The 7234-nt window shown below is 38.1% G+C and overlaps 1 long non-coding RNA gene and 1 pseudogene across 1 annotated transcript; both read right to left on the bottom strand.

Annotated features, from left to right (window-relative positions):
- Nucleotides 1-705: 705 nt before the first annotated feature.
- LOC149562334 (uncharacterized) lies at nt 706-1636 on the bottom strand. The gene is made up of 2 exons (XR_016363493.1): nt 1144-1636; nt 706-1020 (listed from the first exon to the last, which is right to left on the bottom strand). It is a non-coding gene; the product is annotated as an uncharacterized LOC149562334 (long non-coding RNA).
- A 1495-nt stretch (nt 1637-3131) lies between these two features.
- On the bottom strand, nt 3132-4035 carry LOC149562333 (cell division cycle 20.2, cofactor of APC complex pseudogene; annotated as a pseudogene).
- Between the last annotated feature and the right edge of the window lie 3199 nt (nt 4036-7234).

Here is a 7234-nt window from a genome sequence, read left to right as displayed (position 1 = left end):
AAAATAGAGAAAGAAGTGGGATAGTGGATTCATCTCAACCTGGACGGGGCACATAAAAACATATATGAGACAAACCCATAAATTTAAGGGTGCCCTTAAAAAATTATAAAAACTAACTCTACTCTTACAATGTGCTGACAAACTGTACCACAAATGAATGATGTCCTAATTAAGGCCCTTCTTACCCTACTAAGGCCCCGTTTGGTTGGGGAAGATAATTTTTTTGACATAACCAAGTTATTTATAACCAGGTTTTCGAAAATCTGGTTTTGTGGTTTGGAAAGCCAATGGTCCGTTTGGTTGACACGGAAGATGAATATACTGTGGACCCCACAATATTATTAAAAAAATTGTCATAAAATTCAAAACCTGGTTTTAATTTCGAATTCCACCTTTTTGTTGGAAGAAACTTCTTCCAATTTTTGACCAAAATTGGAAGATGAAATTGAAAACCAGGTTATAATTTTAACCAACCAAACACAAAAGTTTTCCCGGTTTTGGCCCTCATCTTCCAGCAACCAAATCGGGCCTAAGCGAACATACCGGCCACACTCCTGGAACCACTCAAGCACATCCTGACCTCACCTACTTTGGTCTTAATTAGCAGCTTGGATTTCTCAACCATGCTCTCTGCCCATTTTGTAGAGGTCACGATCATAAAAATATGCAAAACAAACCCCACAATCGACTAAAGTAGCCTGAGGATACTGCCATAACAGGACTTTTTAAATCTGATTTCGTTCCCTACAATAAATCATGTAATTTAGGAATTTTTTACGGGTTTAGAAGGTGGGCCATTGTCAAAGATCACCATTTATAGAAGAAGAGGTGCACATACGTTCAGGTCAATAAATGTAGACACAGGCATCTAAAACACTGCCAAAATGGCATTGGCAGAGGATGAAATTAACATGTTTTAAAAGTCCTCACCGCATTCATCTAAGATCATCTACAAAACACACTGGTTTTCTATATGCAGCAACGCCCAAAACCTTGTAGCATAAGATTCGATAACAAAACCTGCACACAACAATTGAAAATGTGTCAATACAGAATCATCTAAGGATGTAAAGAGTACATTCCAAATATAAAGAATTACTGGAAAAGAACCTAAACAAATCTATCCAACAAATTCGCACAAACCTGGTCCCCGAGTGGAACCTGGATGAAGATGAATATCAACCAAAAGCAAAGCATGGGTGGGAGAATGTTGAGCAACAACTTATGGCCCCCCTATATAGCACACTAAGGTGGCCACCGTATGCAGGAACCAGCTCCGCGGCAGAAGGCATTTTCACCTGGGCAAGAAGGGTAAAGATCTCCTCTTCTCATCGACATTATAGTTGGCATCGTACAAGCCCCTCAGTGGCTTAGCGAGCAGAGACTTACCTGGTGCATCCCTATCCCCCAAACCCCTCCGCGGCCTAGCAAGCAGCTCCGTGGGCTGCGTATGTGCGACGAGAGAACAACTTAGAAGGGCTGCCACGTGGGTGTTTCTCACCACACCAACCAGGCAAGGAGGTGGGAGGGAATGGATGACCACGATGGCCGCCATCGTCTTGCACGCGTAAGAAGCATCGACAACCGTTGATTGGAAAAGGGTGCGCCTTCGGCGTAAAAATCAGGAACAAGTCCAACAAGTATAGAGTATGAAGAACACATCAGAATAGGTAATTACATGTGTCAGTCCAGATTGTAAGTTGATTTAAAAACAGATCATATATGTTAAAGCGGTGATTCTTCGCGGGGATGGGTCCACGGGTCCAAGCTTATGGGCCCACACTAGCTAAGGTAAGTAAATGATGCCCAAACATGTTCATATAAATTTATAGGTATTTCCAATATGTGTATTTGGAAAGAAGAGGAAGAAAGATTTTTAACGACGTTCATAAGGCTATAAGTCTAAGGGACTCACATAAAACTTCTAGTCAGTCTGATATGATTTATTCGGGCTGTCATTTTTGTTGTGAATTTACATAAGTAAAATGGCCCCCTTGAGGAGTCTTGGTTCTTCAAAAAAAGTCTTTTATGTTGTTCACTTCTAAAGTTTCTCTATGATGGTTGTGAATGTCCTCGTATGTGATGCAATCAATACTTAAGGGTCTTTTAACAAGAGTCTTGGTCCTTCAAAAAAAAATTTATGTTGTTCGCTTTTAAAGTTTCTTTGTGGTGGTTGCGAATGTCTTCGCATGCAATGTAATCAATACTTAAGGGTTGTTGGTAAACATTTGTCACAGTAGAATTTGCCCAATGGAGTGTGTGACAAACCGTTCACAACAGTTGGAGAGGCCCTTGGTATGCGGTCTTCCTCTGCATTTAGAGGGGTAGCTCCCTCGTATGATGTAATTTTTAAAAGATTTTCAAATAAAGAATTTAAAACTTAAAAGTTCAAGAGAAAGTCATCCAAGACGAATGCACCACACGCCCTCACGACCTTCTTCGATAAACAAGATTGATAACAAGGGTGATCAAGGACTACACTTGAAAGCAACGGGTATTATCAAACACATTCATTAACATTCATAAATACTCGCATAGCACCATGAGAATGTCTACTACTGCATATAACAATTTTGATTTCAAAATAAGAAACCCAAAGCACATCTCATTTCATTTCCTTGCACCAAGAAGACAAAAGAGATTTTTCAATTTCAGAGATAAAAAGTGTACATACTTTCCAAAATTTACCCCTCAATCAAAATTTCAGCATAGTGTCCCCTTATTTTTCAAACAAAAAATCCCCTTACAAAGCCCAAAAGAGCTCTTATATAGACACAGAGGTTAATAACTACCCCTCTGTGGTTAATAACTACCTCCCAAATACGTGATTTGGGTGAGGTTAATTAACTTTAACAAAATTAACCTCAAATAGCAATGACCACTAATTGAAATGTATAGCTTGGAACATGTCTTCAGACGGTTGAATCATTGACTTATTGTGTTACTCGATAAGAGTCCTTCATGATCATCACCAAGTTGGACATATTGAATATGGACAAAGAAATAATCTTTCACAACATCAATTGCTCATGCACTGACAGTAGTCTAAATAGTGATGCTACAATCTTGAATGAAGAAGATAAATTGTCACTTCGCAAGAACATTTTATTTGAAGAAGGTATTTGTTTCTTTCACTTCTGTGCTCTGAGTCCTCGTAGAAGATCCAAACTTTTTCTTGGCTGGAGAATAGGTGGTTTTCTTTTTGGCTCTTTAGTTTTGGTATTCTTTGAGGTATCAAGAGTTCCAAAGAATTTCCAAAGCCTTAGTGTTTCGTCTACTCCAGCTGATGCAATAGTAGAACCAATCTAGACTCTGTGCGAGATGCAGCACCCTTGAAGTATGGCCAGTGAGCTCTACAATCTTTGTCATGGATGATTATTTCCATAAAGTCAATTGATTTTCGCAATACCCACGTGCACAAACTAAAGAGTTGGTGTCAATTGTCTTTAGGCACGCTCCACTGAGACTATTCCACAACTTAATTGGTTGGTCTGCAAGACCTGCACCAGATGCCAAAAGATTGTGCTGGAAAGTGCATCACGTCGAGGCTGTAACTGCATTATTATGTCCCTCCATTCTGTGAAGATACCGATTTCTACCATTAGAGTATGACATGTTTTTGTCCTAGATATGAAGCAAGTTATCGCTGCCTTCACTCGCAAGTTGCCTGCCAGATAAGGACCACTTTAATCCACACAATTCCTGCTCATGGCCTATGTATGTCTTTACATTGAAATTACCCATACGGATATCATGAATTATTATTTTAATGTCCTCACTATCGGTTGCAAGAATAGTGTCATTCCAGGAAAGTGAGCCTACACGGTCGTGATGACTTTTCAATGATCTCAACTGTTGATGAGATGTTGAGTCCCAAATTCGTACAGCATAACTAGTCAATCCAATGCCAATATTTTTCCCATCGGGTGTCCAATTAACACTAGTTATTGGACCAACATCGCTATCCACAGTCAATAGCTTAGAGGTAATGCTCTTATTTGTATCCCATAAGTATACTGCATTGTGTTGGAACATTTGGGTTATGAGATCTGTAAAATGTGATGTCTACATTCACTAAACCTCCTCTTTGAAGCTTTCACATAACAATATCATCATATTGGTCCAGTGGGCAGCATACATATTTGCCAGTATTCACATATGATGCAAAATTTTGTGGCTCCAACTTTAAAAGGTGATATGATGCACGACTCTCTAGCTCTACATTTCCGTGGCTTCTTCAACAAGATTGTTGAGAAGGTAATGATGATGAGATTCCATGGGAAAGCCAATCACCGCCACATTTATCTCCTCCTCCATATTACAAACTGAAGGTAATGCATTGTGTCAAACAATTCACATGCGGCGTCACCCCCTATCAAGTGAATGCCGCTAACTAGAGAGGGTCGAGCATTTGGTAAAACAATTGGTCCTTTGTCTATGCTTATTCAGTTCGCATATCTTGCCTATGTTTGTTTGACTGAAGGTTGGATCATTCTCTCAGAAAATTTGTACACTCCTTTCATTCCACTATTCTCAACGCAAAGGCCAAAACAATTCAAATTCACTTTTTTTTAGAACCAAGAGTTATAGGCGTCATTAAAGCGGTATCAGGGAGACTAAGACTGCCCATATTTTTGCCAAATTCTGCTGCAACTTTCTCAAACTCTTTCTGTAGGTTGGAGATCATAGAATCTTGAGTACCAGAAGGAACTCCCCCGTTCAAGTCTTGAATATCAACAGTCTTCTCTCGCACACCATTACTATCTGCTACTTCATCTAATACAGTCACTCTCTCTTTCAGATGTTCAGAAGGACCTGCGCTGGTTTGGAGCTTCCCAAAAACTCATTAGATTTAAGCTGAAGATGAGGCATACTTTGGTCTAAGCTTGAAGCAGAGCATGAGTTTGCAGAACTTTGTGGAGTTTCTGTATCGGAGGTTGAGTTGTTGGATGTTTTCCCACTCTTGGGAGATTCGTTTACAGTCTTACCAATCAATGGATCATTCGCAGTTGTAACATTGGCAGTGTGTGCAGGAATCCAACCAGGCAAAATAAAAGAGGCAGATTCCATGGCCTCTTCATAAGGGAAGGCATGGATTCCTCGAGATTGTTTCAAGTGAAGTCTCAGAAACTTCGGTACCTTACAATCCACAACAACTACGTTACATTGTAAAATCTTGGCACACAATTCCCCTTTGTTTGATAAACACCTATCAAGTATAACCCGTGAAGCACAATGCTTCTCTTGCTATCGCTCCTTTTGGTGCTATCATTTATTGGCACATGGATTTTTATCCAGCACAGGCGTAGAAGACTGCTTGAGAAACTGGAGTATTCAACATCTTTCAAAGTATTCAACTACAAAGAGGTTAATAACAATGTCAAAGAGGTTAGTGAATATGTGTTTTTGGAGAGGTTAATTAACCTACTCCAAAATGTGCGTTTTGGAAATTATCATTAACCTATTTGAGAGGTTAAGAAATACACATTTTTAGAAAGGTTAATTAACCTACTCCAAAATGCATGATTTGAAAGTTATCATTAACCTTTTTGAGAGGTTAATGGTTAATGATAAACTTGAAAACGCGTATTTTGGGTCTCTCCATTAACCTGCAATAACTTGAGACTTAGAAGTCAGTTTTCAAAAATTTCAAGTGCTGCACGGAGTTGAGAACGAGCCGGAGACATGAAGGTTTAGAAACTCACAAAGATTCAGGGATAAAATGGCCAGTTTTAAGCTTAAAACTAGACAAGTTACAAAATTAACCATGGCTTATAAAATTGAAACAATTTTATAACCGGGCAACAAGGGTCTTTTAACATACTCCCTAACATACTTTAATGAATGTCTTTTAACATAATGAAGACATACTTTAAAGTATTTCTTTTAACATACTTTCAACGGTGAAATGAATTAACACTTAAGGGTCTTTTAACATACTCCCTAACAAAAGATTATACTAGTGCTTGTACCCAACAAGGTGCAAGAGTACAACCAATAGGCATTGGGATTGAAATGTCTCAGTAGCTGAATATTTTGTTCATGCCAATGTGGCTGTAGTGAAGGTCAAAACATAGTCATTAAGAATCCTAAATACCCCTTGGTTGATACCAACATGATGATGGACTCCCATTGCATGTTATCCCACCTACCAGGTCTATAAAAACTATTTATATGATTTGATGCCAGGCAATATGAGATTTCTGAAAGATTTATGCTTAATGGCAGGTGATACTAATATAAATGAAGCCCCTCTTATCCTTTTACTATCGTGGACTCTGAGGATATCACATTCACTTTGCAAATTAAAAAGTAGGAGATAATTTCCACAAGAAGTCAAATTATGATATTGCTATTAGGATTTAACTATGTGATTTTGAGTCAAACTCATTGACCCATGTTTCATGAGTAGTGATTCAACATGAATCCATCTCTCATGAGAGTAAATGGAACACTTAGCACTCATTGGATCTAGGTGATGCTCACAAGGGTGAAGCACCACTTCCAGGGAGGTCACCCATCCTAGTACTACTCCAGCCTAAATGCGCTTAACTACAGAGTTTCCTCCATGGTTAAACCCAAAGCTTGCAACCCCATTTACAAAATCTTTACCAAGTGTTGTGCCTTATGAACCATTCATTTAGAAAGCCCCTTAAGCTCATCAATTAATAAGCAGGAGATAATTTCCATAGCAAGTCAAATTGTGATATTGCTATCAGGATTTAACTGTGTGATTTTCAGTCAAACTCATTGACCCATGAGTTAAATCCTAATAGCAATATCAAAAATTAAAAAGTGTTCCACCTATGACTAATAATCTAATAATTTATGCAAAGCCCTCTACTAAAACATAAATCAAATTCATGTAATCTAAATATCAATGTTTTAAATTAATTAATTTTAAAAACGCAAAAAATAAAGAATCTTGCGAGAAACCTACTCTCACATTCAAAATGGATGATGCACTATGACACCTTCTTGCCATGTGTTTTTAAATTTCTCAGAAGTTTTAAACTCACAATAATTTAACATAACGACTCCCTACCTTTAAATATGAATTTAAACTATCATATGGTTTTTTTGTGGGATATGATTTGAATTAAAATAGGTGCCTTGAGAAGGATGATTCTCGGCATTATATATATAAGCTAGTAGCAGTCGGAGCACACATGAGAGAGATTTTTGGAATAATTACTCTAATACTATATAATTTTTTAATATTTTTTTCTAACTT

The sequence above is a fragment of the Cupressus sempervirens genome, chromosome 4 (genome assembly GCF_028749045.1).
Source record: "Cupressus sempervirens isolate cs-2001-9-10 chromosome 4, ASM2874904v1, whole genome shotgun sequence".
In the NCBI taxonomy this organism is placed as follows: Eukaryota; Viridiplantae; Streptophyta; class Pinopsida; order Cupressales; family Cupressaceae; genus Cupressus; species Cupressus sempervirens.
The sequence above is the reverse complement of the archived record's forward strand: the minus strand, read 5'-3'. Positions and strand labels throughout refer to the sequence as shown.